The sequence below is a fragment of the Drosophila yakuba genome, chromosome 2R (genome assembly GCF_016746365.2).
Source record: "Drosophila yakuba strain Tai18E2 chromosome 2R, Prin_Dyak_Tai18E2_2.1, whole genome shotgun sequence".
Taxonomy (NCBI): domain Eukaryota; kingdom Metazoa; phylum Arthropoda; class Insecta; order Diptera; family Drosophilidae; genus Drosophila; species Drosophila yakuba.
Genome location: NC_052528.2, coordinates 14,671,823 through 14,684,539, shown reverse-complemented (window position 1 = coordinate 14,684,539; position 12,717 = coordinate 14,671,823). Strand labels below are relative to the sequence as shown.

General features: G+C 42.3%; 1 protein-coding gene across 1 annotated transcript in view; it reads right to left on the bottom strand.

Moving 5' to 3' along the window:
• Positions 1–8,517, bottom strand: part of LOC6530662 (apoptosis-stimulating of p53 protein 1) — a 33,859-nt gene extending 25,342 nt beyond the window's left edge. The window contains exon 1 of the mRNA XM_039372313.2: positions 8,104–8,517. The gene's annotated coding sequence lies outside the window, so the exon portion shown is untranslated. The remainder of the gene's footprint in view (positions 1–8,103) is intronic.
• Between the last annotated feature and the right edge of the window lie 4,200 nt (positions 8,518–12,717).

Here is a 12,717-nt window from a genome sequence, read left to right as displayed (position 1 = left end):
TGCAGGCCATATATTCAGTTTATCTGCCAGCAGCACGACAGCACGTTTTGTTTCGATAAGGCCTGTTTTCATGTATCTGCTCCTATATCTGTATCTGTATCTGTATCTGCTCGTATATCTGTATCTGTATCTTGGTTTGCTACTGCATCTGTGTCTGTAGCTGCATTCGTATCTGACTCTGATATCTGCATTTTAAGCGGCTTTATATTGGCCACAAAGAAACTTACGCTTGGCCAAACAAGAATTGGATTCATTCAGTGAGGCAGAGATCCGGAGAATATCTCAATTATTTTCGTGTTAAGCATGCGGCTAAAGCAACAAAATGGCAGAAATGACATAGGCAAAGGTAATTAGCAGGCACCTCAATGTGGCAAGCGATTGTGCTAAGCACTACGCTGCGATGTCATTAAGACAGCACTCAAGCCTGGTCAAAAGGACCACAAATTATGGCAGTCTGTGGCGTTCCGAATGAGTCGCTTTGGCGGAGGGGGCAAGGAGAGGTGGGAGTTGGAACGGAGATCATAAATCAATAGCCATTGACAGCTATGTCAATGAATCGGCGGATGATTGAATGAGCATACGCCACGTCCATCACGGCGTATACGCAACGCTTCGCTTACCTCGAAGGTCATCATCAGTAAGTGGCTGACGACCGGAAAGAAGCGAGTTCACAACGCTTTTCTATTTCAACGCGTCTCGCATTCAAAAGCATTTTCCTTTTAGAAAATCATTTTCGCTGCCCAAATTCCAACCCCCCGTCCTCCTCCCCACATTTTGTGGCAATTTGTTCAATTACTCGAGCTCAGACATCGATTTGGTTTATTAAAAAGAAGCCCAGAGTCCGGGCGCAAAACTACAGACTTTCGGTGCTAGGCATTTTCGCTTGGCCAGCAAATTCAGCGGAAAACATTTTCAATTTAATTAAACAAAAACAAAGCAGAAAAATGTTGTATCGAGCTAACTTTTTATGTACTTTTGTGTGGGCACTAGGGACATTGAAAAGGGATGATGGCATGATGATGACAGCCGAAAAGTGTACGCTGTCCATCTTCAAATAATTATGCAAAAATTGTTGACAAACAAAAATAAAATTTGTTTTACCCCAAAACTTTTGTGAAATGAAGAACAGAAAATAGTTAAATGCGGAAAAAGCAAGTTTTTAAGCATAAACAATAGCCAACATGCACACAATTTTGTGTTATTTAATTGCCCAGCTTATTTGGATTGTTAAGGGCAAACAGATAAAATTCAAATTTAATTTCTGAAAAGTTTCGTGAAGCGATGAAAACTATTACAATGGCAATTTAATTGCAATATAATTGCATAATGGTGGCTTAATTGTTTAGGTTCATTATTAACGAGCGTTTTGTAGAGCCAAACTGTGCATTGTGAATAATACACGTTTTAAACATTTTAATGCACCTTTTTCGCTGATAACTTTTGAATCAACATTTCACATGTTCTTCCCAAATCATTAGGCAGTAAATTGCTCTCAAATTACGAGACTTCCACTTCTAATCCGATAGTAAATTATCCTGAAATGTGCTTGTGTAAATGGCACACTAGAAATAGACAGCGCACCGCACCGCACATTTGTCCCTCGCACCTACACTCCACCCACCTATACTCACTCACCTATACTCACACCGACATTAGCTGACAATAAAATATGTAAATGGCTGCCGTATAAATCGCAGCCAACTTCTGGCACGCCAAAAAAGTGGAAAAGGGGCATTTTCCGGGGAGTGGCGAGCGGAGATCAGGGCGGCAGACAAGAGTCAAACAAGCAGAAACCGAGCGACATTTTCGTAATGCGAAAAGGTAACAGACGAAATCCATCAGTCCATAACGAAAGCCCCGTTGTGAACGTGTGTGTGTGTGAGTGTGAGTGTGTGTGTAGAATCCCGCCCCCAACCAACTACCGCCCCAAATGATGAGTTGCGATTACACACATAAATTCGCAATTCGCTTAAGTACGATGGCATGGGAAGTGAGGGGCTGGCTGGGGGATTGGGCGTGGATCTGGTGGGGATCTGGAGGCGGGGCGGAAGAGTTGCGGTACCTTTCCGCCATGTGCGTCATGGCCCGGCTTCTGTTACCACTTACCCACATGGAAACTCTCACAGTTGCGGTTAAATCGAAAGTCATATTATAATATTACAAGCCTTGTCAAAGAGTTATAAACCCGAAACGAAACTGAGAACATTCAACACGACATAGTATACAATAGTTTCTATAACTTATGTATGACTGAATTGGTTAAGTTACCTAAAGTTAAACCCTTAAAAGTTTATTAAATTTCCATTAGATATGTATGTTTTCATCCAGAAAGGGTGTAGGTTATTAAAAAATTCAGTGCTGGCAAATCGACTTTTCATGTTCAGAAAGAAGCTCCTCGGGATTGCATCACTATTATTTCGCCGCCAGCTGTAGTTATTAGCAATTCAAAGTGGATACAACATACAAACACGGCACACCCACACACCCATATACAGGGAGACACACACGCACTCACACACACTCAAACAACAATGGCAACAATAATGCGAATTGATGAAGCGTGAAGGATTTCGGAGGCAATTTGCAGGAGAGGATTGCGCCTGCATATCATCACTCTGCACACGCACAGATTAGGCTGGGTCGAGGGTAAAGCTGCGGTCCGAAAAGTATGGATTGCAGACATATCACATGTGAACATCACTGAACGCACCCCGCCCCGTTGCCACTTCCTATGTCCTTTGCCAAACCTTCCAATGGAGCGCCATTCGTCCTGCAGGGGCTATTTTAATTTTAAATTACAATTACGTTGTAATTATATTTAAGTGGGCATCGAAGTAAATCACGCCCCAATGGGCAAGAAAATTAATAATGCGATAATAAACGAAGCGAAGTGAATAATCTATCAGCGGGAAGCGTTGAATTTTATTGCGGCATTACGTGCCAATTAATTTGCGGAATGTTTTCCTTTGCGAAAGGTATTTTAATGGAATTAATCGCGAATAGTGTGCCATAGATTTAAATGCGTCAAAACAACCGCTAAATTGCATTTAAATGAGGCTGCCCAACCAACATGCAATCTAATATTTATTTATTTTGTTGTCAGGCCAGCAAACGAAAGAAACAAATGAAAACGTTAAACCAAAGCACCTAAAATAATAAAAAGGAAAAAAGTAAAGGGAACCGCACCGAGCAAAACTCAATTGCGGCAAAATAACTAAAATTGCTTTGTCAGGTTAAAAGAGAATTTCCCATCATGCGGGGTGGTAAACATTTAGCCACCGCCTTCAAATACAAAAGAGGGCGTAACTGAAAGCCAAATCGCACATATATGTGTGTAAGTGTGTCGCTGGATAATTCAGACACAAAAAACTTTGATTCTATATGCAAACAATAAGGGAAGCCGGCAAGGGGAAAGATTTGCATGCGGAGCGAAGCGAAGCTGGCTGACTGGGATGTGTGTCAAATAAACATATTTGGCCCCCATCCCCCAACTCCGCCCACTGAAAAGGGGGCAGTATTCCCTCCCCCTCCTCCTCCTCCACCTTCTCCTCAGAAGGCAGTTGGCAGGCATAAAATATCTGCAAAGCGCATTTAAGCCGCGCCACACAATAAAAATAAATAAAGAAACCCGGCGAACAAAAAATCGCACCGCGAACCAGCGATTTCCACGGAATAAGGGCCACCCTACTGGCAGGGTGGACCGTAAGCTGTGCGCGGGTGGGCAAGGTAGCACATGCAAGCCAAAAACATAATAATAATAAATATTCAGTTCAGTTCAGTGTTCAGTTTCCGTTTTATTCAACCTCAAAGATAGGGCAAGTGAGGGTATGAGCTGGAGTTGCAAAACATTTCAATATTTAGCTCTATAAAGTGAAAAATTTTCAAATTCAATTTGAGCATATGAAAAATTCATATTTTCATCAAATTTTTAGCCGATATTAATCTGTGTATTTGTAATCTTTTATGGAATAAAATGTAGTTAAATTTATTTACGCCTGAAGTAAGAAATATAAAATGAGAAATATAATAATGTACTGGGTATTTTCGTAAGAATCCTCTCGCTTCATTTCGTAAATTTTTTGCACCGAATTCGCATGAATGAAAATGCGATATGAATGAATAAAAAACCAAACTACGGCGAATGAAAAAAGTGATTCGCCCACATGTGTACATGAAAATGCAGCTTGAACGTATATGCATGTGTGTGTGTGTGGAGGGGATATATGGGGGGTGGGGGCAAATGTGAAAGAGAAAGTAAAGATGGGGGAAAGGGAAGCGGAAACCGCCCGCAAGTAAGTAAACCAAATCCGAATGAACAGGGATTTGCATTCATAAAATATATCGCATGTGAGCAGAGCGGAGACATCCGTGCTTATCCTCCCGTTTTGGTGTCTTCTCTCCGTCTCTTTCTTGCCCTCTATACCCGTCCCTTTCGGCAGCAGACCCTGCAGGTATTGCTAGTCACAAGTGGAGGTCATGACTGCGTGTGTGTGTGTGTCTCTATGTGTGTGTGAGCGACTTTGTGTGTGTTTTTGCGCAAATTATGCAAATCGCAAGCATGAAAAACAAATATTAAACTTTGCACGAGAAAAAAAGATTCAAAAATTAAATAAAATTTTACAAAAGACATAAAAACCAAACGGTTGCCCCAACACGCACACAGTGACACATAAGTGGGTTGCCTGCATGGCAAATGTGGCAAGGGGAAGTGTACCACCCGCACCCCGCCCCCCACAAAGAAAGAGCCATGAAAGGCATCTCAGCCATATAGTCAAGCTACCCTAAGGTGGTTTCAGCTGAAAATGGAATCAAATTGACTGGAAATGGCCTTTAAAAACTAAAGATGGCAATGTATCTGATAATGTCGCAGGACCTGAACTTTCAAACTTTTTGATGGCACAATAAATTAAAAGATTCCGAAAAGCTTAGAGTTCTACTGTCTACCGAAATTACAAAGCATATATTTAACTTTTCAATTTGTCAGTCAGATTAGATTATCATTCGAAGGAGTCCTTGTTGGGGACACATATCATTGCGCATAGCGTACATAATTGGGCGAGCAGTTGGAAGTTGGACTGTAGATTTGAAAGGGACCCGCGTAATGATTGTACTTACACATGTATGCATGACCCGCCCTGCCATCTGTGAGTCCCCTTTTAGCCCGCTTGACGAAAGTTGGTAGCTCACTCGAACAAAAAACTAAGGCAAACAAACAAACGCAAATTATGTTCTCTCTCTCTCTCGTTTTTGTTTGTTTTTTCAAAAAGCGCGCGTGGACAATGGCAAACATAGGTGAGGGGATGTGGTAAAAATGGGGGGGTGGGATTGGGGCTGGGTGGCAGGGGTAAAAGGGGTGAAAGGGGTGCGGCTTTGGGCATTTGGGCGCGGCTGTCTGCACGTGTGTGTTCGAGCTGTAAAGCAACTAGTTGTGGGCCAGGCCCATTTCATTTTGGGCCGGCCAAAAGCGTCGCAAAAATATCTGTAAACATGCAGCTGGCTTTGAGCACAGCTCCCCCACGAACAACGTGAAAACCCGCACTCGAGAGCCAGAAGCGTTAAATAAAATCTCGCACGCTTCGTTTGGACGTGAAAAAAAAAACACGTTTACTTTCCCCCCCTCCCCGGCCGACACAACCCACCCACTCTCTCTCTTTGCTGCCTCGGTGAAATGCAAAACAAATTAGAAAATAGGTTTGTCAACATCAGGCAGCAGCCGGTTTCAAAACTCAACATGTGGGCGTACTTGCCACGCCTGGCTAAAAATTGGATTTCACTCGTAGTTGCCAGGAGCCAAGTGCTTCACATGCAGCAATGTAAGTGGCCAACGGAAAAATGATTGAATTTTCGGTTTAAAAACCATGTTACTGAACTTAAAAGGTCACACAAAGAACAGCTAGAACATTGGTTACCAAACATGGTGAAATGCCTATAGAGCGTTGTGATCGACTCTTAAAATCCATTGACTAAAACGTTGACCTCAAAATCAGTCACTAAAAAAATACCAGACTAAATAATCAGCTTATGTGCTCAAAACAACAAAAAATGGTAAATGGCTTGTCAATCAAGCCGAGTTCATTAAACGGTTGGCAACGTTTTTGACGTCACAAGCGTTACACGCACTCGGCCAAAACGGAGCGTGATAAATGTTTGAAACAAAAGTGTTACTGACCTCACATTACACGTAAAAAACGTGCAGGTTCAAAACTCAAACTCTTTTTTTTCGGGGGTGCTAAGCGCGAGAGAGAGCGCCATATGTCAACGACGGGGAGTGAAAGGAATAGCAAATCGCTTCGCAGAAAGAGACGGGCAGCAAAGGGAAAGGAGACAGAGATAGCGAGTTTGGGGCCTCGAAGTTCGACGTTTGGCTGCTTCGCTTCACTTTTCACACTTTTCGTTTTCGTTGCGTTGGAATTTCTAAAAACCCAAACTACCAGATAGAACGTGCAACAGAGACGGCTGCATGCAGAGCAAGAGAGACGGGAATAGAGGCTGGCATTCCTGGTTTCCAAGGCAACAAAAACCAACCCAACAGCGATCGCTGGAATGCTGCAGCTACAACAACCACAAAAACAAGGCTTGAAACTAAAAAACTGGCTTTGTTGCTTTTTACAACGTTTTGTTGTTGCTGCACAGAGAAAAATGTGAGAAATACAAATGTAACCATGGAATATGTAGCTCAAAAATGTTCTTAAGTTAGTAACAAAGCCTTACTTAACTTAAAATACGAACTCCAAATCTTTTTACTGAAATACATTTGAGTAATAATAAAGACTCAAGCCTGAACTTGTTATAAGCTTAGATACTAAGAAGTTAAGATTGGTCGATTGAAGTTCTTCAAATACATCTATGATGATCTTATTTGCCTTCTTCTTGTTTGGTTGTTACTTTAATTCCTTAACAACAGACATTTTATATAATAAAACTCTATACTCAGCGGTAAATGTTAATGAGTTCTTCATCTATAAGAAAGCTAACGACAGATAGTAGATAGACAGATAGGCCATATAATACGGAAGACTTTGCTTTTTCGCTGTGTGTTTTTAGTCGTGGGGAACACGTTTAAAAGCGATCGAAAGAGCTGAATGGCGAGGGGGTGCGATGGTTGGAGTGGAGGGGGAACCCTGTTGACTTGGCTTTTCAATTGGAAATGGACTTGGGGCCTGAGAATGTGAGAATGGGCCTGGCTTGGGCTTGGAATCGGTGGCGGTAGTCGTGGTGGTGGTGGTGTGCACATTTGTGTGGGTTTTCGGGGATGCTTTTGTGGACTGTGGATTGTGCGGATTGGCTTCGCTGTGTTTGGCTGGGCTGAAAAAATGCTAAACTAAACCGGAATGTGGCTCATTCAGTGAAAAGAGCATAATAATAGCCGCAACATGATCATGATCGTGATGACGATGGCGATGGCGATGGCGATGACGATGACGACGACAACGGCGACGGCGACGCTGGCGATCGAAAGCCAAGCGCTGCTGTGTTGGAATATCGCCGTAACTTGAGGCCGGCAATCTAAGCGCTCGACTTGCTTGTTTTTCTGGTTTGCCAATTGCGCCAGATTTGCGTTTTTTTTTAAAGTTTTATTTTCTTGGTTTTTGTTGTTCGTTCTTCTCGGTTTTATTTTTGTAGTTTCAAAAGAGGCAAAAATGTCGCCAATGGATCAGAGGAAAACAGAGCGTGTACAGTTGCAGCATCATTGGATCGAACGAAATTGGAGGCCAAGTGGCTGGCAGGCAAGCATGGAGCCAGCCAGCAAGAAAGGCGGCCTGCTCCTCCCCCTTGCGAGGAAAATTCCCAGCAGCCAATGTTGGCTGGAAAAAAGAATCACGTTTATACCGTTTTGTACTGATTTTTCAGTTCCCTCTTCTCATTGTCATTATCTGGTCTTTCTCTTTCCACCTCGCCGTTTTCAAGTGCAATTTTGAAATGCCACACACACACTTGTGCGCCCCTCCACACATACATATATACATACAAACATACATACGCGCATACACACAGATACCATGCTCATTAAACATTTTTGCTGTTGAATAATTTTTCTTTTTTTTTTCCAAAGAGAGGGGGGGTCGAAGTGAAAAGAAAAGAAAAACTTCAAGTTCACCTCACCTTGTCTGCACCTTGCGCTGCTTTTGCCGTTGTTGTAGCTGCTGTTGTTGCTGCTTCGCCTGCTGTTGTTGCTGCTGTATTGTTGTTGCTTATTTTGCTGCCGTTTAATTGCACCTTAAAGTGAATTAATCACCATTTACACTGCCGCTGCTGCTTCAACTTCTTTCACCCTGCCTTTTATATCAGGCAACTTTTTTGCATACTTTTTAAATGGCTTTCTTTCATTCAATTCACATAGCTGCTTCTTCCCTGACTTTGTAATTAATTGAATATACACTCACACTCATTTACATGCTCGTAAACAGCAGACACACACTCTGGAACACACACACACGCAGAATGAGCGAGCGAGACGGAGCACGCGGCTTTTCCTTTTTCGGGAAAAACACGTCTATCGACAGGTAAGCGCGTTGAGCAACTGATCGCTTTGCGTCTGGGCCACGCTCAGCGCAATAAACCAAAAGTCGCCAACAAAACCTTTTCTCGCTCTCCCGGATCTCCGACACCAGCTAGCCGACTCTTTCTGGCCGCACCATCTGACGTCCCGCTTGCACCTGCGCACTTGTTGCGGCGGTGGCGATCCCAATGAAATACGTTACGAAGCACCGTTTGAATTTTACCTGTGACGCGCAGAAAAAGAGGGAGAGAGCGCCCACCTGGCGAGCAAGAAACTCTACACAATGGGGGAGAGTCAAAGAGAGCGGTTTACCTGTGCTCGCCTGCACCTAAAAAAAAATGTGAGCCTTATCTCTGAAGCAGCCTATAATAATTTTAAAAGTAATCATAACAATGAAAACTGATTAATCTGAAATCATCATAAAATTACGTTCTATACTTATAACACATATGCCATTAATGGAAAATTATATTGTTATCTTTGCTTATCAGATCAATAACAGTTTTTTCTCAGTGTGTCGTTATCTTCGCAGCCGTCTCGACGCTGTTTGAGTGAGTTTACCTCATTTTCCGAGTATTAGTGTTGTCATGGTGCAAATAATATGGCGAAAACAATTGGTCTAGCCAAGCTATTTTGTAAATGCAGATTTTATTTAACAACAAAAGATGACTTTGAACCATTTGTTATATCGGCAAATGTGAGAGGTTCGTTATCCTGGAAAATGATCCTTCCTTTTTTGTGTAACAAAAGGCTCCAACATTTGTATTTAAATTTGATGGTGTGAGTCCCCGCTTTAGTCCCAGCGAAGCTGGTGTCTTTGCTATGATGGGTTTCCCCTCTTTAGACATCTGCTAATAACAGAGTTGGGTTTCTCTGTTGTGAACAGAACTAACTCAAATCTTACAACTAGAGGGCGCCACTCTACATCTACGTGTAAATACATTAAGTAAAACTGATTAATATTAAATATATCAAGCCAATCGTCCTAAAAATAATTGAACGATTAAATAATGGTAAACTAATTTTATTAGAAATGTTATAAGACATATTCTAAAAATAAAAATTTCTTTTCTGAGCACTAAATCGACATGTACTTACCAAAGAATAGATAACAACAAAACTGAATCCAGTACTAAATTTTCGAATAACTACGAGTATTACTATATAAATATTTCGCCAGATAATTGGCAGCCATACCCATCACTCCTGCCTTCCCTTTCCACGTTTTCCTCGCCCGCCGAAAAGTTGCATAAATCTGTGAAATTACCCAAACACTCGAAAGCTTTACACAGAAGGTTGAGTAATGCCGAGATTCACACGGAGTGAGGCGAACAGGAAAATGGTAAATGAGGGCGGGAAATGCCAAGGGGAAAGTTAACCGCAGAGCGTAAATTTTCGGCGGCAGAGAATACGTCATAAAAACGATTTAACAACCGAATAAGCAACCGCAAAAGCGGAATGACAACGACTCCGCTTTTCTCCAACTCCTTGACATTTTCCAACGCCCTCTACATTCCACAACGCTCACTTTTCCCAAAACGGAAATGAAGCCGACGAGGCGCCTAAAACAAAAGAAACGTTAGGGAAAACCCATAGGTAGCTGAGGAATACCTGCTTCATTATATGTACACAATAATTCATGAGATTTCTGGGCATCAAACCTCAAAGAGAGTATCTATCGGCTTGCGAATAATTCCCCAGAGATAAATCTTCCATTTTGCCTTTGTCGGCTGCCGACGAGCCAACTGCTTTTTTATGGCCTATCAACGAACGCCTAATGCCGGCAATTAAAATAAACGACAGACAAGCCAAAGCTGCCTGGGGCTGCCATGCTGTCTCAACTCTAGACTGTAGTCCCTGCAAAGGATTTTCAGATGGATTGGAGGGTAAACGCCTTCCAGCTGCTAGAAAATGTGCGTTTAATGAAATTTTTATTCAATCAGCGCAGCAACTTTTATGGCAAGACGGCGACACACATACACGCACCAGACGGCGAAGGGCGTGAGGAGTCGAACCTGTTGAGTTTATGATAAAGTGGCTGCTTCTCCCTTCTACCCCGTTCCCGTTCCCGGTCCCTATCCCGCCTCCAATCCCAATCTCGCCGAGCTGCCAAGCGAAGTGCTCTGCTTTTACAGCCTCCATTTATCTTACACTTTGCGCCACGCAACGCAACGCGTCGAGTGGAAGATGGAAGGGATTTCCCCGACAGCGATGATGTTTGCTTAGTTCGTGATATGGAAATGGATAGATGGCAACCGTAGGGCAACCGTCTGACAGCTATTAGCTTAGCCCTGTTGACCAAATACTATAAAATGCAATACATTCATGCATCTTCAATCAAACTAAATTCCTTCCATTGAAGTTAACCGAAAGCCCTCCGAATTCCACCGTCCATTTGCAATGGAAATGGCCTAACCACAGGCAAACTCATGAATATCATTAGCAACAGCTTCATTTTGTGACACCAGTTCACAGGATTTTTCCACCATTTCTCTCATCTTCCGGCTGAGCTCCTTATTATACACTTACCCGCAGCCCTCGAGCTGCAATTAAGCGTTTGCGGCGAGGCAAGTTTGGGGGAAATTGTTGCCAAAAAACAAGCTCAAAGCGACCGACAAAGCCACAGCAGACAGCTGGGGAAAGGTTCACTTTTCATTGGCTTGGGCCCACCTTCTTTTTTTTTTTTGTGGCCGACAGGTGTGCGCATTTCATTTGCATAGATTAGCTAGATTAAAGCGGAAGACAAGAGATACAGATCCGGATCCGGGTTGCTGTATTTGGTGGCAAGTCGCCACTTGGCAGCAACACCCAAAACTTTGGGATGCGCGCGGTCTCAATCCACCGTTTGTGGGTTAATTAAAAAGTTTTTCGAAATAAATTAACATAAATTCTCGTTTGCCGGCAAATCCGCGAAAATGAATTTTCTTCTAATTGACCAACACCTGAGGGCTTTGCCGGCTTTTACCCTCCATCAGCAGCAACAATTGGCCTTTAAGCGCGAGCTTTAAACCTTTTTTTTCCTGTAGTCAACTTAGCATGGCCCGCTTTTTATCTGCCAAATATTGATCGCATTAGTGAAAAGGCGGTGGGCTGGTGACTTGGTGGGTTGGTGGGTGTGGCCCCGTCGGTTCGAGTTGAGCTTTTGCCCATGTGGGTCAAGTAAATCAATTGACAGCTCTTTCCGAACTTGAGCGAGGACAAAGGCAGTCCATACAAATACGAATACGTTAACATGTATGGGTGTGGGTGTGGGTGTGCGTTTCGCAGTATGGGTGTGTGCCACCTGGTTGCCTCTATAAATAAATCATGGCTTATGATAATATGCCACACGGGCACACACCCTGTGTTGATAAGATATAGGCCAACGTATTCAACCACGTGGCAGGAGCCGCCACAACAACACCAAAAACAATACAGTCATCACTCCATAAGTTTGCTTATAAATATTTTAATATACTAATTATTTTAATTTGCGTTTCACTTAGAGATCTTAAAGTTATGCAGTTTCTTACATTCACTGGTAGTAATTAAAGTAATGATATTTTCAACTTTATTCATAACATCAACCTTCACCACGTTGACAAAAACAAACATTTGACTTTAGTCAAGGGTTCCATTTGGCTGAGTTTTCCTTAAGCTCAGAGGACTTTTCCCACCCACCCGTATCACTCTGTGTGTGCGAATCCTTAGTTCACTCAATCATCATAAAACTTGACATATTGTGACGTTCCCAAAAAAAAAAAATTTTACCAAATTTTGCCCATATGCGATATGCGACGCTGATGGGATTTGTTTGCGGTCTGTGCGACAGCTTTTCGCTGAAGATTAATTGCATTTCGCGTTGCAGCAGGTGTGTTTATTGTTGGTATTTTTGGCACTTGCATTTGCTGCATTTGGCCAATGTGTTTGGTCATTTAGGTAATTGCAAATCGAGTTGAGTGGAGCAGCTCTAAAGTGTTGCATGTCACAAGTATTCCCAATAAAACTATTTATATGCGGAATGGAAGTAGTTTGTGGACAGGAATATAAAATGCACAAAAAGAAAAACTTAATATCTTGTTTACTTAACTCAAAAAATGTATTAAAATATTTACACCTGTTTACAAAAATATAACATGAGTTATATATATTATATATTTCTTCATTGCCTTATGTAGCTTTTATTGAGTATTTAACGAATGGAATTGTTTTTTCTACATTCTCTTTTTTATTTCACA